This window comes from Pseudophryne corroboree, chromosome 1 (genome assembly GCF_028390025.1).
Source record: "Pseudophryne corroboree isolate aPseCor3 chromosome 1, aPseCor3.hap2, whole genome shotgun sequence".
Classification (NCBI taxonomy): Eukaryota; Metazoa; Chordata; class Amphibia; order Anura; family Myobatrachidae; genus Pseudophryne; species Pseudophryne corroboree.
Window position 1 is genome coordinate 925,143,471 of NC_086444.1, and position 26,373 is coordinate 925,169,843.

Here is a 26,373-nt window from a genome sequence, read left to right on the forward strand (position 1 = left end):
TTAAATCAATTAAACAATCAATTTTGATCAACCAATCAATCAATGTTTTACCTTCCTGATACTACATACTTCACCTCCATTTCCCTGTATTGCCTTGGGTCCTCTTCTTGTGAAAATATTCTCTCTATGGGTTTGTATACTGTAGTTTATAAAACTGCCATCCTGTCTGTCACTGCTGTGTTGCAATGTTTCATTGATGTGCTATATTCTTTTAAACTGCTGTGTGTTTATGCCACTGCTAAATGCTTTACTTGGCTGCCACTACATAATGGGTCTCCATTCATCCATTTCCTTGTACTGCCCCAGGGATTCTTCTTTTGAAAACATTATTTCTATGGAGTCACAGTGAAACCAAGAGGGGCAGGTGGGAACAGGCACTAATTACATGGGCCTGGGCTTGTTAGAGGGACCCAGGATCCACCCCCCCAAATATACTTATTTGGCTCTGGCAAGCATGTATACCCTCTGTTATGCTATTTTCCAGTGAGATCTTCCGGAAGATGGCACTGCACTGTATAGTGAAAGATATTGGCACTATTCCAGAGACTTTGCTTTCTAGTGTGGAAGATGGCACCACCAAGAGGAGGACCTGATTGCTGAAACCATCTAGTGCACACGTATTAATGGGAAGATGGCTATGCCAAGGTGGAGGACCTGATTTCTATTGTCTCATACAGAAATAACACAATGTAAGGATGTTTTGCTTAAAAATTACATCCTAAAATAAAATTTTATCTGAGAGATAATCTGTACTCTTTCACATTTTTAATATTTAAAGATATAGGGCCTGATGTATCAACAGTTATTTGCATTAAAAAAAATGATAAATTTCACTTTTCTATACTTTTCGCATTTTTTAAGTATCGTCTGAATGTATGGTAGTTTTTCGATTTTATTTATCAGGGTTTATTTTCGCTAAATGATGCTTTTCGGGTTTTTTAGAACTTTTCCAACTTCTATTGAAAATGAGTTGAAACCTTATGTATCATTGGTTTTTCTTGTAAATTTTCTGAAACTTTTCAGAACAATTTTTTGCCAGCTTTTACAAGCGAGTTTTGCAATAGGACATGGGCCTGATTCAGGCCTGATCGCTGTTGTGCGTTATTGCACAGAGGGCGATTATCAATTTACTGCGCATTCGTATGCACCAAAATGTGCATGTGCGTCCCCATACAACAAGTACCGCCTAAAAGTGACAAGCTGGGTCGAAAATTTTGATCGCACAGCCATTTGCAAGCTGATTGACAAGAATAAGCCGTTTGTGGGTGATAACTGACCGTTTTCTGGGAGTGTCAGGGAAAACGCAGGTGTTCCCAAGAGTTTCCAGGGAGGGTGTGTGACACCATCTCCGGCCCCAAACAGCCTGTTCTTTTCGCACTGTAGGAGTAAGTCCTGGGCTGCACACAGACTGCACACATTGGAAAAACCATGCGATGGTGAGTGAGTTGCGAACGGATTTGCAGCTGTCCGCTGACTGAGGGACATTTTCGCATGGCGTACACATGCGATCGCACACTTGCACGGGGCGAATTTGCACTCCACTTGATCAGCAAAATTATCAGGACAGCAATCAGGTCTGAATCACCTCCTATGATTGTAGTTACACCTGTAAAATTTGTTTTTTAATTAAAAGTACATGCTTACATTTTTTATTATTATACATACTGTACATATGTTGAACTAGTTTAAAAATATTGTACTTATATTAACTATATGTACTGTTTACTTAGAAATCTATATTATATTAATTTCATGTGTATTCATTTTTTATTTGTGAAACTCAGTAGTTTTGTTGGAAGTAAACAGCAGACACTTATAAAGGCCAGAGGAATTTCATCTTAGTAACATGATGTTCTTCGCAGTCATTTGAATAACCAATAGAATTGTCTTATAAAAGTTCCCTCCCCTTTCCTTGTTTTCTTATAGTGTCCCCTAGTAAAACAGCGATCCTTTTCTCCACCTCTGAAACAGAGCATGCATACTTTATTTTATTTTTTCAAAATATGATAAAACCACCGAAAAGTAGATTGCGATATTATCACACTTTTGAACTTTTCTCGCAATCACATTTTCAATAAAAAAATTTGATAAATACTTTGAAAAATAAATGAAAAATTCATGAAAGAGACAATTTTTTTTTTGAAACATTGCATTTTTGATATATCAGCCCCATAAAGAGATATCAACACAATGTTTTTATGTTATATAAGGGAGAACCATATTATATATACAGATGTGTATATTCTTCTGCTGTTTAAAAATTTTTTTAATTAGCCCAAAAGATATCACTAGAAACCCAATTTACTTCCATAAAACATATGTCTTTAATCCAGAACATTGTTACACAGAAAAACATAGAATTTGATGGCAGATAAGAACCACTTGGCCCATCTAGTCTGCCTAAACACAAGTACATGCACACACTAGAGTAAAAAAAAAATTCGTGCCGGAAAAACAATTAACCTACCAGTGTATTTTTGGATTGTGGGATGAAACTGGAGTACCCTAAGGAAACCCACATAATCACAGCTAAAATATTCAAACTCCACCTATGGGCTTCTTTCTGTATGCAGTGCCGTGTCTATCGGTGGGCAAGCTCCGTGATCACACGGGGCACCCGCCGCGGCACTTTGTGTGCCCTATGCTGCTCATCCTCCTCCCTCTCACACAGTAGTCCACTCAGGGGGCGGAGTTTCATGGAATGATGTGGTGGTGCTTATACACCCCTTGGCAATGAGCATTATCCTTCTCAATGAGCATTACCCTTTGCAATGAGCATGGATCCAAGAGCATGAAATCCCTGTCAACATGCATGAAATCCCTGGCAACGATCAAGTCACCCGACACATGAAACCCCTGGTAATGAGCAGGTAATTTAAAAGTAAATAGAATCTTTACTGTAGGGCATAATATGGTGCGGGGGACATAATATGGTGCAAGGGGTATTACAGTGTGTGGCTTAATATTGTGGAATTGTTTTGAACTGTGGTGGCAAGAGGTCTGTTGTTGCAGGGTCATAAATTGGGGTGTAAGGTAGTCTTTTCCTGTGAGACCACATCCATTTAATCAAGGTCATGGCCATTTTAACAATAACACACCCATTTTAGCAAGGCCACGCCCCCTTGCCAGGAGAGAGCATGCCATTTTTTTAATGTCTATGATGGAAGCTCATTTTTGAATGTCCATGGGGGGGTGCATTTTTTTAATGCTCACACTGGGAGCCATATTGTCTAGAAACAGTCCTGTCTGTATGCAATGTGTACCCAGAGAGGATTCTGAAGGGAACCTTCTGCCTCCTCCTGCAGTTTTCACATATGCAGGCCAATTGTGGTGAATGCATGGTAGGACTCCAGGATCACAATCTCAGAATTCCAAACACCACAAAGGACAGCTCTTACTGGAATATCTGTCCCTAGTGTAAATTTTCTTACATACGGTATTAGAAAACTATGCATGAGTTAAATGTGGGATTTATTGCATTTCAAAATGTGATGCTTAACACATCCCAGTTTCTAACCTTTAAAAAAATTCTACTTGAAAAAGTCAAATAGTTAAATAGCTTATATGTTACATAGTAGAATGGGATCAGTATGATTTCTCGGCATCCGCAGCCGGCAAATTAACTGCATCCCAGTAGAATATTGATGTTTCAGTCTGTCCGGACCTTTGTCAACATAGCCAAAGTAGAAACCGACCATAACAAACTCAATGAATCCAATGATGGCACAATTTAGAAGTTAATTGAGGCTCCTTAGACAACACTACTCATCAAGAAATAACCATCAATCGGTATGTATGCACCCCAGTATGGAGTGCAGTAACCAGAAGGAAATGTTCCCTCCATGAACAGGAAATGTCAGCTTGTTTGCTTTCCACAATGGACTACAGCTACCAAAGATGCATAATTTGTCTGCATTTAACATTAGAACACAAAAACTGTTAGCATATGCATAACTGAGCATGCGCTCCACAGCAAAGCGTGCTTATGAATCATTCAGCAAAAAAAAATTGGATTAAAATCATAAAATGATACAGTGACGTACCCACTAGGTAAATCATTTTTCAATGGAGCTAAGGGACCTGTTAGACCAGATGCTATACCACACACCAATTTATAATGGTTTATTATACTAATAACAGTACAGTTGTGGCAAATGGCTTTTATATGTAGTCAGTGTGACAAAGTAAATAAGTAACCTGAGCAGTATTTTTGAAGAAATAATTTATATGAGAAATACAAAAGTGAATTTTGACTTATTCTGCTCATTTTCCAAAGCTTCATCAAACTCACAAAAGTAGGCATGGATTGATTTAGCAAAGGTATTTTCAGGAGAGCTTGCACTCTAAATGCACGTAAAAGAAACATGGCAAATCTGCAAATTTTGTGGCTTTAAAATTACCTTTATTGAATGTAAGGAGAGATAAAAATGAAGATGGTTGGGAACAAACAAACAAACATTTTTTTGTCATACATCATACAAGATACAATAGTACTGCAAGTTATTTTATCACCAGATTCATAGTGTACACATAATGTAAAGGGTCATTGGAACCATGCTTCCTTTAGTAGTACAGCCTGGAAGGGTGAGACGTGCTGGACCATCTGCCAAATCTTAAAATATATATGAACATCCATCTATTGTATTATTCAGTTTAAATGGGAAACCAGATTTGTAAGCCAGGTTGGCATCTCTCAAAATTTGGTATATGTGTTGTAGAGAGCCTCTGGGCCACTGGTGATGAATTACTTTAAAACAGATATATATCACCCTGAAACTGAAATGGGATGCAATTCCACACAGCTTCTAGTATAATATGTTTGCTTTCAAAATATTGGAAGTGAAAGATGATATCTTTAGGACTAAATATGAATTTATCAGACCCCCAGGAATCTTTGGACCATATTCATCTTCCACACATCCTCAGATTTGTCAGGAGCAATAGTAGTAAATAGTGTATGGAGATAATCACTTAGATCTGCAGATGTCAGTGCATCCTATACTTCCATTTTATTTTATTTTTTTATTTTATTAATCAAATGTACATTTGTGTGAATGTTTAAAATCCTCTTGAGTTTGCTGCTGATCTGCCTCTGTTATTGCCTGTCAATGAACTGTATGGCAAATCGCAGCATAAAACTTTAACTGGTTTATGATAAATTCACAAATAGGACTCTAGGTAGTACGGAGGGTGTAATGGTTAGCATTACTGTCTCACAGCACTGAGCTCTTTGGTTTGATTACTTCCATGGTCCTAGCTATGTGGAGTTTGTATATTTTCCCCATGCTTGCGTGGGTTTCCTCCCACCTCCAAAAATATACTGGTAGGTTAATTGGCTCCCAACAAAAAAAATGAACCCTAACGTGAATGTGTGCATGAACATGTGGTAGGGAATATAGATTGAAAGCTCCATTGGGGCAGGGACTGATATGAATGGTGATATTGTCTTTGTAAAGCATTGCAGAATATGTGTGCACTTTATAAATAACTGGTAATAACAACAATAGCTGGCTTTATTTCTTTTAAGTTTTACATGTATTCCCCTCATTGGAATCACCATCATATTTTGAGACAGCATGGTATAGAGAACTCAGGGGCAGATTTATTAAGCCTGGTGAGGTGATAAAGTGGAAGGTGATAAAGCACCAATCAGCTCCTAACTTCCATGTTACTGGCTGGGTTTGAAAAATGACAGTTAGGAGCTGATTGGCTGGTGTTTTATCACCTTCCACTTTATCACTTCACCAGGCTTAATAAATCTGCCAAACGTTCCATTAAAAGTGGATTTTTGTATTTGTTTTATTATGTTCTCACCATGAATATCAGTTGAGTAAAATAAGGTGGGCAAGATTTCCAGAACAGATGTACAATAGTGAATAGGTATGAATGCCTGACTTGTGAGCTTTTGTGAACTGTCAATATGCTGATTTGCAATTTACAATGGGCCTGAGTCTGTCCCCGCAACCAACGCTGATAATCACGGCCACTTACTGCCTCTAACTAACAGACAGCTGTAATTTTTTTCTGATTCCTGTTATCTGTAAATTAAAAGCAGCTTACAACCTATGTAACTGGCACTTCCAGAATCTGTCTGATGAACTGCCAATCAGAGAAAAACTTAAGGGGCAGGGATTACTGTCAGGGTCAGAACAGATGCCGCTGTGTTCCTACCCCAACCTGGGTACATGACCCCTTTTCTCCGCACCATTGAGGACATTGTTCTTGTACCCATGTTACCCACAGTCTCTCCCTGTCATCCACTGCCTTCACCTGTGAACCTCTGCCTCCCCCTGTATTTCACAGTTACCCTCCACCTCTCCCTGTCACCCACTGGTGTGTGGCATATTATGAACTTGGGATAGGTGGAGGAGGGGTGGCCCAAATTATATTCTTGCACCTGGGTCCAAACACTCACAAGTTCCACCATTGCTCTTCTCAGTTGTCATCTCTTCGATAACAGCACCAGGGGCCATTGGGTGGCTCCCACTGAGCAGGATAGCCATCCTCAATTATTATATAGATTTGTCATGGATTGGTATAGATGAACCATGCTGTATTTACTAGGATTCCTATTTGAGTGGTTTTTGCACATTAAATTAAATATTACAACAGAAATGTTTGTCATCAATGACAGCTTTAAGGTTGATGGCTGATACTTATGACTTCTGCTTTACTAAAGCCACATATACTTTTTTTGCCATCAGTTACAATTGTTAATCAGCTACAGTACCTAATATATCAATTGTTAATGTTAATTTTAGAGTGTAAGATAATTTTGGCATGTTTGTCTTCCATTGTCATTGTATGATTTTTATTTGTATTACGATCCCCTCAATGTAGAGTGCTACATAATATTGTATTATAAAGATAATAATAATAATAATAATACTTACATTTGATATGATTCACATAATGATCCTACAATAAAGTAGATTGATCTCATAGTGATAAATATTTTGCTTTCTGGTAGACTTCTTTGTTTATGGGTGTGATATGAAATACTGGCACTTGGGATGCCGGTTGTCATAAGACCCACATCAGCATCCCAATTCTCAGAATCCTGACAGGGGTCTGGTAAGTATGCTTCCCCTTCCCCCTAACCCCTAACTCTAACCCTCCCTTCCTGCAGCCTAACCCTAACCCCCCACACACACAGCCTAATCCTCCCCGGTGGTGCCTAAAACTTACCCCCTCTACCCACAGCCTAACCCTCTCTTCCTCGGAGCCTAACCCTAACCATCTCTGGGGTGCCTAACTTTAATCCCCCCTCTCCGCAGCCTAACCCTAAGCCTCCTTTCCTGCAGCCTAACCCTCCCTTCCCCATAGCCTAACCCTAACCATCCTTAGGGTGCCTAACCCTAACCCCTCTCCCAACAGCCTAACCCTCCCTTTTCCGCAGCCTAACCCTAACCCTCCCCTTGCAGCCTAAACCTAACCCCACCCTTCCCCGCAGCTGAACTCTAAGAGACCCTGGCATACTTAAGCTTGGGATGTGGGTGGTCAGGATTCCAGGATTGGTATTCAAAGTGATGTCGGAGTACCAGCACCGGCATTTTTGTTGTGTGTTGGGATTCCAGCACCAGTATTTCGATTGCCGACATCCCCACTGCTGGCATCCTGACCACATACTGTTTATGCAATATCACTGTTTAGTGCTTGGCAGGGCCATCTTAACAACAGAGTAGGCCCCTGGGCACAGCAATTTACTGGGCCCCCTACCCATCCTCCAGCGGTAGGGGTGGGGGTTGCTATCAGCAGCAGCTTTGATGTCCCGCAGGCAGTAGGGGGTGTTCTATCTTCCGCAAAGCATGTAGGACCTGGAGCAGTAATTTCTGCTAATTGCTCCTTTACTGCACAGATGGGACTAAACTGTAGAAGGGGGCATTGGGCTGAATGAAGAAGCCCTAGTACATGACTTCCAGGGTGGTAGGGGGTGTTTAATATGTAGGGGAGGGGTAGATAGTGGAGTGGGCTTAATAGTTATTTTCTAGTGGGAGGGCAGCTTGCTTGACTGCAGATATCTCAAGTTCCTGAAGATACATTTCCTAGCTTTAAAATGGATAAAAATAAAAACTAGAGAGTCCCACCTTTCAGAAGGTTCTAGGGACTTGGGGATCAGAGTTCAGGAGCCAGAGCAATTCACCAATGAATATCTAAAACTGCATATTTGGCGTGTGGAGCTGGAGCAGGGACCAGCTGCTTGTAGGCTGATATTTCTGGTTCTGGGCATAGTATAGACAAGCTGCCAGTGTCCACTGAAAGGGGAGAGTTACAGCTTTTGGAATATACCCTCAGAAAACTCTATATCAGACAGAACTTGAGATATCTGGCTGGGAGGAGCAATTAACAGGCTTGGATGGGGACCACTGCTTTCAAGTCGGATATCTCCAGTTCCCCAGGGCCGATTTTAAAAATCTGGTACTCCTGGAAAGAGGGGATCCTCAGCTATCAGGCTAGGGCCCTTATACACTTGGGGCCCTTGGGTAAGAGCCTATTGAGTCCATACGAAAAGACGGCCCTGGTGCTTGGTTTTCAGTGATAGGAAACTTATTTTAACATATTATGAAATTGTAGTTTCAACTGTAAAATTCATTATAATTGTATCTAAAACAATCTAGTCTGTAGTAGCTTTTCATACAATAGATACTTATCTCCATACATAAATCACGGAATGATATAATTACACAAATTTAATAAGAATCACATTTGTTAACATGCCAATGTAGAGCTATTGTAATGTGTCATTTAGTATATTGAGTCAATTATTAGTTACTTATGGGTCTCCTAAATTGTAAGTGCCTTAGACAATTAAGGGCTAAAGTTACATTTTATGAAAGCAATGGTATAGTAATGTATTTAATATGACGGCTCTCTCAGTTCATTTCATGGTGTTTTTTTAGCGGGTTTCTTTAAAATAAAAAGTAACTGTTAAGTGTAAATTAAATTATGGTACCATTACACATCCTGCTTCTTTTATTTTTTAAATTAGAGTGACAAATAGATATACAATATTGTAATGATAAAAAAAGCAACAACATCTATCTTGTTATTGTAATCATGTGATTAAACAATTGAAAGTGTTTCACCACTTACACTGCCAAAGAATTCTTTTGAAACTTGAGTGTTGCCAAATCACACACATTTTTCTTTATTTGAATTATGGCGGTTGAAAATTACAGCTGTTGGGCACATAGCAGCTAATATTTCATATTTCACAGCTTGATAAATTCCCCCAAAGAATACTAAACAGATACTGCTTTTACGCAAAATGTGGAAACATTAATGTGCATTCATTGTTCTGTGGACAAGCAATGCATATGTATCAGAAACTGAGATTGCAATACATGGATTTGCACTTATTTTTTCTTGTGATACATTATTTATTGCTCTCTTGAGGAAAAAGCAGTGGCGAAGCAATGCATGCAAAGAGATAAAGAAACACTATTGCATACATAGATATATGATACCACTTTTTTTTGTTTTACCTATTACAAATAATGTACAAAATATGTTCACTCTCTAAAAATGAATAAATAAAAATATATTCACTGTTTTCATTTATGTGACAATCAGAATATACTATTAGTACTTACAATTCAGAATTTGAAAGGAAAAAAAAAGAAAAGAAAATTATTATTATGCCTCTCCCTCCTCCCCACACACACACTCACCCCTCTTCTAACACAGTGATCCCTTGACTCTAGTATGTGCTTACTGAATGAGGGGTTGGGTTCGATTTGCCAGTGTTTAAGATGTCGATGGTCAGAATACCGACTGCGGTATCCCGATTGTTTGAATCCCGGCAAGGGAAGGGAAGTATACAGCGCTCTCCACCTTGGCCCTCTAAACCTATCCCCCCCACCGCCCACAGCCCAACCCTAACCTCCCCCCCCCTGCAGCCTAACCCTACCTGTTGTCTAATCAGCACCTGAGATCTTCCCACTACAGGTCTCTCCCCAGCCAATAGATTTTGAGGACTGCTACTTGTTCATTCATGCTTGTACTGTACCTGTCTGCTTGCACCTCAACGACCAAGCTCCATTCCTCATTGATCATATAGCCTCTACCTGACTTTGGGCCTCTCTCTGCTCCTCTTTGTCACATGCCTAAACTTGCTATTCAATGAGTTTGGCTATAAATTCCCTATATGCCTCTATGTTTGGCTTGCTCCCTTAACATATGATAATCTCAGAAGATGCAATAGCTACAGTACACCAGTCCCAGAACTCTTGCTTCTAATCCTCTGAGCACTCCCAGCAAACTCTTGCACATCCTGGCATTTTATGCTTTTGTGTACAGTACTTTCATAAAGTGCCATCATTGATCTCAACTGAATTGTGGTGTTTACTGTTTTCAATTGTTCCCCTCACTTTTTCTATCCAGTATACCTATTGTTACCACCCCCATAATTTCTGTCCAGCCTCACTGTGCATACTCTCTGCATTGCCTAACATTTATGAAATATCACCATTCCACCTACAGTACTTACTACCTATCTCCCTTGCTTTCCATCACCTCTGGGTTTAATGTAGTATTTCCTCTCTTCTCTCACCTCATACTCTGTTCTTTCACCTGCGACCTTATTACATTATTCTCCCATACTTGCAAATCCCATTTCCATGCAATATTACCTTCTCCAATAATATATACACCCCTCTCATGCAACTAATTCACATTCACAACCTATCCATCTCTAATTTGAATAAAACAATCACTCTAATGGAAAGCACACATTCCCTATAAAATTCTACTAGATGGTTGTGGGTCCATCCTTCACTCCCCCAGCTGCAACTTCCATGTCATACCAACTGAATCCTCCCCCTCATTTTCCTACAACAAGGTCCACTTTATTTGTCCATTCTTCCCTTGCTACAATATGTTTGAGTTATAGTTATTTACCACTCCCTGAAATGTCACAATGGTCATCCAGCATTGAAAGCCTCAGTATCATTGAATCATCTCTTACTTAGTTCTGCAACAACTGTGTCTTCTATAACTCTCTCATATTTTGACCATACCTCCTCTACTTTATCCTCTTCTTGTCTCCTGTACTATTCCTTACTCTCATTACATTTCAGCATTGATGACAGCGCTTTCTTAAACTTAACAATTCTAAGACTGAGCTGATCGTCTTCCCGCCCTCCCGCATAACCTCACCTCCTACAATTTCATTATCTATTGATGGCAAAACTATCTCCATGAGCAGCCACGTATGTCATCTTGGTGTTATCCTCTCCTTTAAACCACACATTTAGTGCCCTGCCATTTACAACTCAAAAATATTTCCAGAAAGCAACTTAGTATTTTAAAATGAGCGGGTCCTGTAGGATCTGCTGCTGCCAAAAAGATCTGTCTGTGTCAATCCCTATTCAATCACCAATGATTACATACATCTCATTTTGCCCTTCTCTTACAAGCTTTATCCTTGCTTTGATGTCTCCCAGCTGTCTCCACCCCCATCAGTCATGACAAGGGACAAGTGCTGGATGGTCCTTGAACGTAGAGGATGGTGCTGTGCTGAATTGGTGACTTCTGATAGACTCTACTGAAACAGAGTGGGGACAAGCCTGTTAGAACAATAGTTTACTACCCCTGCCATATTCAGTAGGAATAGGAGACTATTGAATCACCCATCGCTTCCCTCAGACTTTGTGAAGCAATCCTGGTGGGGCTGCTTTGTCCCTCCTCATTCTGAAATCCTAGGGCTTCAGGCTGCAGGGGATGATCAGGGGGTCCCAGTACTACAGAGTGCAGGGATTGAATGTTGGCTGCCTCGGCTAATGGCTGCAGGGGATTATCATAGAGAACCCGGACAGCCCCAATCACAACCAGTAGCACTCTAGTAAACAGGAATAGTTGCGATAAGCAGAACCCAGAAGTGCCAGGACTGCTTGCCACTGCTGACTGCACCAGCTAGGAAGATAAGGGCCATGGGCACAAAAAAACCCTGACAACAAGCAGAACAAGGTAGTTGGGCAGCCAAGAGAACCCAGATATGAAGTAGCCACCCTGGTAAGTAATGAGCTGCCATGTGTTAGGGGCAGATAAACTACCTAGATGTCAGCATTCAAAAAACTACTAATGGGCTAGTGACATCAATGTACCACAAGGAAATGTGTTGCAACACCCTACTGTTATCTTCTAGCCATCATCCATCTGCCCTGAAAAGGGGTCTCCCATTTTCGCAACTGTTGAGGATCAATCGGATCTGTACCAATAGAGATAAAGTTATTAATTAAATGGATAATATGATAAAAACTCTTGTTACAAGGCTATGACTTTGCATCATTACAGCAGGCAAAGAGAAGTGTGTTAGCCATTCCTCGGAGTAAAAATCAATACAGAAGACTTGTGGACAAGAATTGGACAAGAGGATTCCTTACATAAATACTAGTGATGAGCGGGTTCGGATCCTCGGGATCCGAACCCCCCCGAACTTCACACATTTTACATGGGTCCGAGGCAGACTCAGATCCTCCCGCCTTGCTCGGTTAAGCCAAGCGTGCCCGAACGTCATCATCACGCGGTCGGATTCTCGCGAGATTCGTATCCGTATTCTATATAAGGAGCCGCGTGTCGCCGCCATTTTTCACTTGTGCATTGGAGATGATCGTGAGAGGACGTGGCTGCCATCCTCTCAGTTTCTATGTTCAGTGGGCTGCAAATATCTGTGCTCAGTGTGCTGCAAATATCTGTGCTCAGTGTGCTGCAAATATCTGTGCTCAGTGTGCTAATTGCTTTATTGTGGGGACTGGGGACCAGCAGTATTATTTAGTAGGGGGACAGTGCAGAGTTTTGCTGACCAGTTACCACCAGTATTAAACGTTCTCTGCCTGAAAAACGCTCCATATCTGTGCTGCATTGTAGTATATAGTAGGAGGACAGTGCAGAATTTTGCTGACCACCAGTATAACTATATATATATATAGCAGTACGGTACAGTAGACCACTGCTCTATCTCTGTGTCGTCAAGTATACTATCCCATTCATACCTGTGGTGCATTTCAGTTTTGCACAGTTTGCTGACCACCAGTATGTAATATATAGCAGTACGGTACAGAAGGCCACTGCTCTACCTACCTCTGTGTCGTCAAGTATACTATCCATCCATACCTGTGGTGCATTTCAGTTTTGCACAGTTTGCTGACCACCAGTATATAATATATAGCAGTACGGTACAGAAGGCCACTGCTATACCTACCTCTGTGTCGTCAAGTATACTATCCATCCATACCTGTGGTGCATTTCAGTTTTGCACAGTTTGCTGACCACCAGTATATAATATATAGCAGTACGGTACAGAAGGCCACTGCTATACCTACCTCTGTGTCGTCAAGTATACTATCCATCCATACCTGTGGTGCATTTCAGTTTTGCACAGTTTGCTGACAACCAGTATATAATATATAGCAGTACGGTACAGTAGGCCACTGCTCTACCTACATCTGTGTCGTCAAGTATACTATCCATCCATACCTGTGGTGCATTTCAGTTTTGCTGACCACAATATATAATATATAGCAGTACGGTACAGTAGGCCACTGCTCTACTACCTCTGTGTCGTCAAGTATACTATCCATCCATACCTGTGGTGCATTTCAGTTTTCCACAGTTTGCTGACATATAGTATATAATATATAGCAGTACGGTACAGTAGGCCACTGCTCTACCTACCTCTGTGTCGTCAAGTATACTATCCATCCATACCTGTGGTGCATTTCAGTTTTGCACAGTTTGCTGACCACCAGTATATAATATATAGCAGTACGGTACAGTAGGCCACTGCTCTACCTACCTCTGTGTCATCAAGTATACTATCCATCCATACCTGTGGTGCATTTCAGTTTTGCACAGTTTGCTGACCACCAGTATATAATATATAGCAGTACAGTACATTAGGCCACTGCTCTACCTACCTCTGTGTCGTCAAGTATACTATCCATCCATACCTGTGGTGCATTTCAGTTTTACACAGTTTGCTGACCACCAGTATATAATATATAGCAGTATGGTACAGAAGGCCATTGCTCTACCTACCTCTGTGTCGTCAAGTATACTATCCATCCATACCTGTGGTGCATTTCAGTTTTGCACAGTTTGCTGACCACCAGTATATAATATATAGCAGTACGGTACAGTAGGCCACTGCTCTACCTACCTCTGTGTCGTCAAGTATACTATCCATCCATACCTGTGGTGCATTTCAGTTTTGCACAGTTTGCTGAACACCAGTATATAATATATAGCAGTACGGTACAGTAGGCCACTGCTCTACCTACTTCTGTTTCGTCAAGTATACTATCCATCCATACCTGTGGTACATTTCAGTTTTGCACAGTTTGCTGACCACCAGTATATAATATATAGCAGTACAGTACAGTAGGCCACTGCTCTACCTACCTCTGTGTCGTCAAGTATACTATCCATCCATACCTGTGGTGCATTTCAGTTTTGCACAGTTTGCTGACCACCAGTATATAATATATAGCAGTACGGTACAGTAGGCCACTGCTCTACCTACCTCTGTGTCGTCAAGTATACTATCCATCCATACCTGTGGTGCATTTCAGTTTTGCACAGTTTGCTGACAACCAGTATATAATATATAGCAGTACGGTACAGTAGGCCACTGCTCTACCTGCCTCTGTGTCGTCAAGTATACTATCCATCCATACCTGTGGTGCATTTCAGTTTTGCACAGTTTGCTGACCACAATATATATAATTTATAGCAGTACGGTACAGAAGGCCACTGCTCTACCTACCTTTGTGTCGTCAAGTATACTATCCATCCATACCTGTGGTGCATTTCAGTTTTGCACAGTTTGCTGACAACCAGTATATAATATATAGCAGTACGGTACAGTAGGCCACTGCTCTACCTACCTCTGTGTCGTCAAGTATACTATCCATCCATACCTGTGGTGCATTTCAGTTTTGCACAGTTTGCTGAACACCAGTATATAATATAAAGCAGTATGGTACAGTAGGCCACTGCTCTACCTACTTCTGTTTCGTCAAGTATACTATCCATCCATACCTGTGGTGCATTTCAGTTTTGCACAGTTTGCTGACCACCAGTATATAATATATAGCAGTACGGTACAGTAGGCCACTGCTCTACCTACCTCTGTGTCGTCAAGTATACTATCCATCCATACTTGAGGTGCATTTCAGTTTTGCACAGTTTGCTGACCACCAGTATATAATATATAGCAGTACAGTACAGTAGGCCACTGCTCTACCTTCCTCTGTGTCGTCAAGTATACTATCCATCCATACCTGTGGTGCATTTCAGTTTTGCACAGTTTGCTGACCACCAGTATATAATATATAGCAGTACGGTACAGTAGGCCACTGCTCTACCTACCTCTGTGTCGTCAAGTATACTATCCATCCATACCTGTGGTGCATTTCAGTTTTGAACAGTTTGCTGACCACCAGTATATAATATATCGCAGTACGGTACAGAAGGCCACTGCTCTACCTACCTCTGTGTCGTCAAGTATACTATCCATCCATACCTGTGGTGCATTTCAGTTTTGCACAGTTTGCTGACACCAGTATATAATATATAGCAGTACGGTACAGTAGGCCACTGCTCTACCTACCTCTGTGTCGTCAAGTATAATATCTATCCATACCTGTGGTGCATTTCAGTTTTGCACAGTTTGCTGACCACCAGTATATAATATATAGCAGTACGGTACAGTAGGCCACTGCTCTACCTTCCTCTGTGTCGTCAAGTATACTATCCATCCATACCTGTGGTGCATTTCAGTTTTGCACAGTTTGCTGACCACCAGTATATAATATATAGCAGTACTGTACAGAAGGCCACTGCTCTGCCTACCTCTGTGTCGTCAAGTATACTATCCATCCATTCCAGTGGTGCATTTCAGATTTGCACAGTTTGCTGACCACCAGTATATAATATATAGCAGTACAGTACAGTAGGCCACTGCTCTACCTACCTCTGTGTCGTCAAGTATACTATCCATCCATACCTGTGGTGCATTTCAGTTTTGCACAGTTTGCTGACCACCAGTATGTAATATATAGCAGTACGGTACAGTAGGCCACTGCTCAACCTACCTCTGTGTCATCAAGTATACTATACATCCATACTTGTGGTGCATTTCAGTTTTGCACAGTTTGCAGACCACCAGTATATAATATATAGCAGTACGGTACAGTAGGCCACTGCTCTACCTACCTCTGTGTCGTCAAGTTTACTATCCATCTATACCTGTGGTGTATTTCAGTTTTGCACAGTTTGCTGACCACCAGTATATAATATATAGCAGTACGGTAAAGTAGGACACTGCTCTACATACCTCTGTGTTTTCAAGTATACTATCCATCCATACCTGTGGTGCATTTCAGTTTTCCACAGGTTGCTGACATCCAGTATATAATATATAGCAGTACGGTACAGTAGGCCACTGCTCTACCTACCTCTGTGTCGTCAAGTATACTATCCATCCATACTTTTGGTGCATTTCAGTTTTGCACAGTTTGCTGACCACCAGTATATAATATATAGCAGTACGATACAGTAGACCGCTGCTCTACCTACCTCTGTGTCGTCAAGTATACTATCCATCCATACCTGTGGTGCATTTCAGTTTTGCACAGTTTGCTGACCACCAGTATAAAATATATAGCAGTACGGTACAGTAGGCCACTGCTCTACCTACCTCTGTGTCGTCAAGTATACTATCCATCCATTCCTGTGGTGCATTTCAGTTTTGTACAGTTTGCTGACCACCAGTATATAATATATAGCAGTACGGTACAGAAGGCCACTGCTCTACCTACCTCTGTGTCGTCAAGTATACTATCCATCCATACCTGTGGTGCATTTCAGTTTTGCACAGTTTGCTGACCACCAGTATATAATATATAGCAGTACGGTACAGTAGGCCACTGCTCTACATACCTCTGTGTCGTCAAGTATACTATCCATCCATACCTGTGGTGCATTTCAGTTTTGCACAGTTTGCTGACCACCATTATATAATATATAGCAGTATGGTACAGTAGGCCACTGCTCTACCTACCTCTGTGTCGTCAAGTATACTATCCATCCATACCTGTGGTGCATTTAAGTTGTGCGCAGTATATATAGTAGTAGGCCATTGCTATTGATATATTACTGGCATATAATTCCACACATTAAAAATGGAGAACAAAAATGTGGAGTGTAAAATAGGGAAAGATCAAGATCCACTTCCACCTCGTGCTGAAGCTGCTGCCACTAGTCATGGCCGATACATTGAAATGCCATCAACGTCGTCTGCAAAGGCCGATGCCCAATGTCATAGTAGAGAGCATGTAAAATCCAAACAAAACAAAGCTCAGTAAAATGACCCAAAAATCGAAATCAAAATCATCTGAGGAGAAGCGTAAACTTGCCAATGTGCCATTTACGACACGGAGTTATAAGGAACGGCTGAGGGCCTGGCCTATGTTCATGGCTAGTGGTTCAGCTTCACATGAGGATGGAAGCACTCTTCTAAATCACAAATCCCCAAGGAGAGTCCAATTGTGTCGGTTGCGATGCCTGACCTTCCCAACACTGGACGGGAAGAGGTGGCTCCTTCCACCATTTGCACGCCCCCTGCAAGTACTGGAAGGAGCACCCGCAGTCCAGTTCCTGATAGTCACATTGAAGATGTCACTGTTGAAGTACACCAGGATGAGGATATGGGTGTTGCTGGCGCTGGGGAGGAAATTGACTAGGAGGATTCTGATGGTGAGGTGGTTTGTTTTAGTCAGGCACCCGGGGAGACACCTGTTGTCCGTGGGACGAATATGGCCATTGACATGCCTGGTCAAAATACAAAAAAAAATCACCTCTTCGGTGTGGAATTATTTCAACAGAAATGCGGACAACTGGTGTCAAGCCGTGTGTTGCCTTTGTCAAGCTGTAATAAGTAGGGGTAAGGACGTTAACCACCTAGGAACATCCTCCCTTATACGTCACCTGGAGCGCATTCATCAGAAGTAATTGACAAGTTCAAAAACTTTGGGTGACAGCGGAAGCAATCCACCGCCAACTAAATCCCTTCCTCTTGTAACCAAGCTCCTGCAAACCACACCACCAACTCCCTCAGTGTCAATTTCCTCCTTAGACAGGAAAGCCAATAGTCCTGCAGGCCATGTCACTGTCAAGTCTGACGAGTCCTCTCCTGCCTGGGATTCCTCCGATGCATCCTTGAGTGTAACGCCTACTGCTGCTGGCGCTGCTGTTGTTGCTGCTGGGAGTCGATCGTCATCCCAGAGGGGAAGTCGGAAGACCACTTGTACTACTTCCAGTAGGCAATTGACTGTCCAACAGTCATTTGCGAGGAAGATGAAATATCACAGCAGTCATCCTGCTGCAAAGCGGATAACTCAGGCCTTGGCAGCCTGGGTGGTGAGAAACGTGTTTCCGGTATCCACCGTTAATTCACAGGGAACTACTGAATTGATTAAGGTACTGTGTCCCCGGTACCAAATACCACCTAGGTTCCATTTCTCTAGGCAGGCGATACCAAAAATGTACACAGACATCAGAAAAAGAGTCACCAGTGTCCTAAAAAATGCAGTTGTACCCAATGTCAACTTAACCACGGACATGTGGACAAGTGGACCAGGGAAGACTCAGGACTATATGACTGTGACAGCCCACTGGGTAGATGTATTGCCTCCCGCAGCAAGAACAGCAGTGGCGGCACCAGTAGCAGCATCTCGCAAACGCCAACTCGTTCCTAGGCAGGCTACGCTTTGTATCACCGCTTTCCATTAAAGGCACACAGCTGACAACCTCTTACGGAAACTGAGGAACATCATCGCAGAATGGCTTACCCCAATTGGACTCTCCTGGGGATTTGTGACATCGGACAACGCCACCAATATTGTGCGTGCATTACATCTGGGCAAATTCCAGCACGTCCCGTGTTTTGCACATACATTGAATTTGGTGGTGCAGAATTATTTAAAAAACGACAGGGGCATGCAAGAGATGCTATTGGTGGCCCGAAGAATTGCGGGCCACTTTCGGCATTCAGCCACCACGTGCCGAAGACTGGAGCACCAGCAAACACTCCTGAACCTGCCCTGCCATCATCTGAAGCAAGAGGTGGTAACGAGGTGGAATTCAAACCTCTATATGCTTCAGAGGATGGAGGAGCAGCAAAAGGCCATTAGAGCCTATACAGCTACCTACGATATAGGCAAAGGAGAGGGAATGCACCTGACTCAAGCGCAGTGGAGAATGATTTCAACGTTGTGCAAGGTTCTGCAGCCCTTTGAACATGCCACATGTGAAGTCAGTTCAGACACTGCCAGCCTGAGTCAGGTCTTTCCCCTCATCAGGCTTTTGCAGAAGAAGCTGGAGAGATTGAAGGAGGAGCTAAAACGGAGCGATTCCGCTAGGCATGTGGGACTTGTGGATGGAGCCCTTAATTCGCTTAACCAGGATTCACGGGTGGTCAATCTGTTGAAATCAGAGCACTACATTTTGGCCACCGTGCTCGATCCTAGATTTAAAACCTACGTTGTATCTCCCTTTCCGGCAGACACAAGTCTGCAGAGGTTCAAAGACCTGCTGGTGAGAAAATTGTCAAGTCAAGCGGAACGTGACCCATCAACATCTCCTCCTTCACATTCTCCCGCAACTGGGGGTGCGAGGAAAAGGCTAAGAATTCCGAGCCCACCCACTGGCGGTGATGCAGGGCAATCTGGAGCGAGTGCTGACATCTGGTCCGGACTGAAGGACCTGCCAACGATTACTGACATGTCGTCTACTGTCACTGCATACGATTCTGTCACCATTGAAAGAATGATGGAGGATTATATGAGTGACCGCATCCAAGTAGGCACGTCAGACAGTCCGTACGTATACTGGCAGGAAAAAGAGGCAATTTGGAGGTCCTTGCACAAACTGGCTTTATTTTACCTAAGTTGCCCCCCCTCCAGTGTGTACTCCGAAAGAGTGTTTAGTGCAGCCGCTCACCTTGTCAGCAATCGGCGTATGAGGTTACTTCCAGAAAATGTGGAGAAGATGTTGTTCATCAAAATGAATTATAATCAATTCCTCCGTGGAGACATTCACTAGCAATTGCCTCCAGAAAGTACACAGGGACCTGAGATGGTGGATTCCAGTGGGGGCGAATTAATAATCTGTGAGGAGGGGGATGTACACAGTGAAAGGGGTGAGGAATCGGACGATGAGGAGGAGGTGGACATCTTGCCTCTGTAGAGCCAGTTTGTGCAAGGAGAGATTGATTGCTTCTTTTTTGGTGGGGGCACAAACCAACCAGTCATTTCAGTCACAGTTGTGTGGCAGACCCTGTCGCTGAAATGATTGGTTTGTTAAAGTGTGCATGTCCTGTTTATACAACATAAGGGTGGGTGGGAGGGCCCAAGAACAATTCCATCTTGCACCTCTTTTTTTTCATTTTTCTTTGCATCATGTGCTATTTGGGGACTATTTTTTGAAGTGCCATCCTGTCTGACACTGCAGTGCCACTCCTAGATGGGCCAGGTGTTTGTGTCAGCCACTTGGGTCGTTTAGCTTAGTCACACAGCTACCTCATTGCGCCTCTTTTTTTCTTTGCATCATGTGCAGTTTGTGGACTATTTTTTTGAAGTGCCATCCTGTCTGACACTGCAGTGCCACTCCTAGATGGGCCAGGTGTTTATGTCGGCCACTTGGGTCGCTTAGCTTAGTCACACAGCTACCTCATTGCGCCTCTTTTTTTCTTTGCATCATGTGCTGTTTGGGGACTATTTTTTTGAAGTGCCATCCTGTCTGACACTGCAGTGTCACTCCTAGATGGGCCAGGTGTTTGTGTCGGCCACTTGGGTCGCTTAGCTTAGTCACACAGCTACCACATTGCGCCTCTTTTTTTCTTTGCATTATGTGCTGTTTGGGGACTATTTTTTGAAGTGCCATCCTGTCTGACACTGCAGTGCCACTCCTAGATGGGCCAGGTGTTTGTGTCGGCCACTTTCGTTGCTTAGCTTAGTCATGCAATGACCTCGGTGCAAATTTTAGGACTAAAAATAATATTGTGAGGTGTGAGGTGTTCAGAATAGACTGAAATGAGTTGATATTATGGTTATTGAGGTTAATAATACTATGGGATCAAAATGATCCCCAAATTCTATGATTTAAGCTGTTTTTGAGGGTTTTTTGTAAAAAAAAAACACCCGAATCCGACAAAAAATTTTCAGGGAGGTTTTGCCAAAACGCGTCCGAATCCAAAACACGGCCGCGGAACCGAATCCAAAACCAAAACACAAAACCCGAAAAATGTCCGGTACACATCACTACTAATAATAAGGTTGGACCCATGTTCCTAGATACAAATATTTCAGCCTTAGTAGCCCATATAGTTGTATCCTCATACACCTAGGGGTACAGTATATTTAACCAAATACAAAGGTAGCTTCCAGTTTACCCTGGAAAGTCTATGCCTTTTCTGCTCTGAATTAACTCTTTGTTATATATTCCCATACACTACATAGAAGGGATCCTAGATTTAAGACTCAAAACCATTTACTGTAAACAGTACATGTACTTACCTACAAAATAATTACACACAGATTCTGCTAAACATTCATACAGTACAAATACAGACAACATACAGTATTATATGGAAAATTAAACTTATATCATGAAAAATTAAATAAAATATATTTATGTGTTCAAACTGAAATCTACATTGCAGTGTAGAAATTAAGGGGCTAATTCAGACTGCTTGGCTGCAGTGTCAGTGATCGCAGTCTGAATTACTTTGTGGAGTGTGCATGCACGGCGGCCGCACTGCGCATGCCCATCCTGGGAGCCAAGTGAGATGCTATTAGTAGCCCCCCCACATGTCAGAGTAACTGATCATAGATGTGCTAAATTTAGCACATCTATGATCAACTCTGAATTACCCCCTAAGACGCCAGTATTTACCATGCACAGAAACAATATAACACACCCAAACCTAAATCTAAATCTATCTGCACATGTTACATCTGTCTCACCTACAGTGCAACATGGTTTTGCCCAATTGCTAACTTTTTTGGTTTGCTAACAAACCTGAATAACCCCCAATGTGTCTGGTATAAGTATTGATCTCAGTGATACTGTATACTATATCAGAGTATTCAAATACATTGTATAAATGAACAATGTTCACTTTTGTTGTTTTGTTGCACTTTAACTGGGTAATGTGTATTGGTGTAATGATGTCATGATAACATCATTAAGCTGTGATTATAAAGTTTTTTTCTTAATTATGCCTATAAAGTGCAGTGTCATACACTGCAGCAGCTATAAAAGGGATCCAGCAGCACGGATGGTGTAATGGTTAGCATTACTGCCTCACAGCACTGAGGTCATGGGTTCGATTCCCACCATGGCCCAAATGTGTGCAGTTTGTATATTCTCCCCGTACTTGTGTGGGTTTCCTCCAGGTACTCCAGTTTTCTCTCACAATCCAAAAACATACTGATAGGTTAATTGGATCCCAACAAAAATTAACCCTAGCATGAATGTGTGTATGTGTACATGTGGTAGGGAATATAGATTATAAGCTCCACTGGGGCAGGGACTGATGTGAATGGCCAAATATTCTCTGGAAAGCGCTGCGGAATATGTGTGCACTATATAAATAACTGTTAATAAATAAATAATGAATCCGGTCAGGATCCCAGCTGTGGGGATCCCGGCAGTCTGAATACCGAGTTCCTACACTGTTCATAGGGGGGAGGGAGGAGATATGGCTTTAACAAATGTATATGTGCCTGTGAGCCAGTTGGCACATGTTGGCAAATGCAAACCCTTAGTGTACTTAGCTTGCATTAAAATGCTGCTTCTCTCTCACGTCAGGTACAAGAGAACATAGGTGGTAGAATCTTGTAAATCTGCATAGGAACATATAACTGCAGCCAGTTTCTGGACATGTAAAGAATTATTTTATGGTACAGTATTTTACCCAGTTATTGCTGTGCAAATTGACCATACTTCTCACTAAGCATCTTCGTCATGTCACCATCTCACTATCTTTCAGTTAAAGCTAGAGACTTTTAGGATGTAGACTAATTTATAGTGGCACATCATATCACATGACTTACTAAAATCTAAATTAAGCTATATCCATTGATCCACCCTGATTTATTACTTCAATTACAGAGTAAAAAAAATTCTACTAGATTTGTTTGACATAATCTTCCAGTACCAAATCAATGCTGCATTGGATCTTGTAATTTGTTTGACTATAAATAGTTAATGATTCTTTTTGTCAACGTGATTGAATTAATTTGTTCCTATTGATGTCAAATTTATAGGTCTATAGCTATCAGATTTTTCCCTTCTGGCTTTTTAGTATAGTACATCTGCTATTCTCCAGGAATTACAACAGTCAGTAGCAATTGGTTAAAAAAATAGTTAATGGTACTGAAAGTACTAATTGTAGTTAATTTAATATTCTAGCATATATTCCACCTAGACTAAATGACTCATCTACTTTTTTTTCTTTTGCAAGTTAATTAGCACCTTTTTGATAAATACATTAATTTCTATAGTACAGCAGTTGGCTCTAGAGTATGTTACCATGTTTTGAATAGCAAAAGTATTTAATTGTTCTGCAATGTCATTGTTTCAAGTTATGTAGATTTTAGCCTTACTATTATTACTCCATTTGTTTTGTATTTTAATTGATCTTATTAATAATTGTCACTCATTTATTCTGACTGAGCTTTTTTTTTTATATTTGTCGTAGCACATACTTCTCCTCATTTAGATTTGCATATAATGTAGAGTGACCATAATATCCCTTAATCTGGGACACATGATTTACACAGGTTCTGTGGCTAGCTAAAACCAGGTGATATTCAGGCCAGAGTTTTGCCAGCCACAGAACCTGTGTGAATCATAGGTGTCCCAGATTAAAGGGATATTATGGTCACCCTATATAATGCTGACGTTCACATAGTTGATACATTTTTAGCTACTGCATGTGCGCAAAAATTCCTAAATGTTTATATGGCACATGCGCTGCACAGAGAGTGTACACACAAAGGTGCTGTTGCGGTTGAGATGCACTGTATCAGAAATGTCTTGGAAAAGTGCTGTGCATTCCTGGGCAATGACTGGGAGGTGCAGCTCTGGAGGTAATGGTGTGTCTAGCTGAGAGATTCTAGCATAGGGTGTAATTCAGAGTTGATCGCAGCAGCAAATTTGTCAGCAGTTGGGCAAAACCATGGCCCGCATAAATTTAGCACAGCTACGTTCATTCACACTGACATGTGGGGGACGCCCAGATCAGGGTTAGTCCGCCCCGCATGTCAGTGCCAGCCCTCCCCCCCCCCCCCCGCAGAAGTGCAAAGGCATCGCACAGCAGCGATGCCTTTGCACTTCAAGAGTAGCTCCCAACCAGCGCAGCTTTAGCGTGCTGGCTGGGAGCTACTCATCGCTTCCCGGCACGCAGCGGCTGGGTATGATGTCACACAGCCGCTGCGGCCCACCCCCCACGCGGTCCGGTCACACCTGCATTTGCCGGACTGCGCCCACGAAACGGCGGCCAAACACTGCCCTTCCGCCCCCTCCCGCCCAGCGACCGCCTCTGCCTGTAAATCAGGCAGAGGCGATCTCAGCCCAGCTATGGCCTTCAGCCGTCTGGCATGCGCCGGCACACTACTGCACTGGTGCATGTGCAGTGGGTACCCTTTGCTTGGCTGCAATAAAAAAACAGTGAGCGAACGGGTCAGAATGACCTCCCATGTGCACTGCAGGGGAGGCAGATATAACATTTGCAGAGAGAGTTAGATTTGGGTGGGTTATATTGTTTCTGTGCAGAGTAAATACTGTCTGCTTTATTTTTACACTGCAATTTAGATTTCCGTTTGAACAGGCCCCACCCAAATCTATCTATCTCTGCACATGTTATATCTGCCCCCCCCTGCAGTGCACATGGGGGGTCATTCCGAGTTGATCGCACGTAGCAACTTTTTGCTGCTCGTGTGATCAACTAGATGCCGCTTATGGGGGAGTGTTTTGTGCAAAACAAGACTTGTTCTGCAGTTACTTACCCTGTGCGATGGATCCAGCGATGAAAGTCCCAGAATTGACGTCAGCCATCCGCCCTCCAAATGTCTGCACATGCCTGCATCGCTGCTCCACTCCCAGAAAACGGTCAGTTGATGCCACAGAACGCCTTCCGCCTGTCACTCTTCTTGCGTTCGCGGCAGCGATTGCTTTCTTCATTATTCTTGTCATTGCCCAGCGACGGCCGTCGCTGGGCAACGATGCGCATGCGCATTGCGGCCGGCGCACATGCGCAGAACCAACCCGTTTGCACCGCTGCGACAAACAGCAGCGTGCAAATGGGTGAGAATGACCCACAAGGTTTTGTCCAACTGCTAACAAATTTGCTGCTGCGATCAACTCTGAATTAGACCCTTACTGTAGATGATAATACACAACAGCAAGCATAGCAATAGTCAGTAGAGAATCCCAGCTATGGTAACTGGCACTGGTGGGGGGGTGGGGTGTTACAGTGTTAGCAAACCAAAAAAGTCAGCAAGTGGGCAAAACCACGCTGCACTGCAGGTGGGGTAGATATAACATGTGAACAGAGAGTTAGATTTGGGTAGGGTGTGTTCAAAGTGAAATCTAATTTGCATTGTAAAAATAATGCACCAAGTATTTACCCTGCACAGAAACAATTTAACCCACCTAAATCAGTTAAACCAACAGTTGAACAAACATTGAAAAACATTGGAAAGCAGGTAAATCTACCATTTAACTAACAATTTCCATAAGCATTTTCCTATCTATACTTTTCTCTTTAAAAACACCATGCTCCACAAACTGTTTTTCCTCATAGCACTTCATGGTATTCTCTATAAAATGACATCATCCTTCACTATTCCTGTTATGTATCGCTCTGTACACATTGCAGCCTCATTAATCCACTCCCCTCTTATTAACACTCATGAGCTTTTAACCTGTCTATGTACACTAACTGTCACATCCTCTACCTGTCACCATAAGAAACTATCACACACCTCCCCCAACTATACCTATCTCTCTCTTCTTCTGCTTCTACTAGCTGGTGACATATCCCCAAATCCAGGTCCCATCCACATACCACGCTCACATTCAGCTGATTCACAACGGAATATAAAACCAACAAACCTTCTCAACATCACATGTCTCCCATCTACCTCCAAGTCACTAAAATGTGCTTTGTGGAATGCACGCTCTGTTTGCAACAAATTGACAGCTATTCATGACCTTTTCATAGCAAAAAAATTCAATATGCTAGCCATAACAGAAACATGGCTCACACAATCAGACACTGCCTCCCCTGCAGCACTGTCACATGGT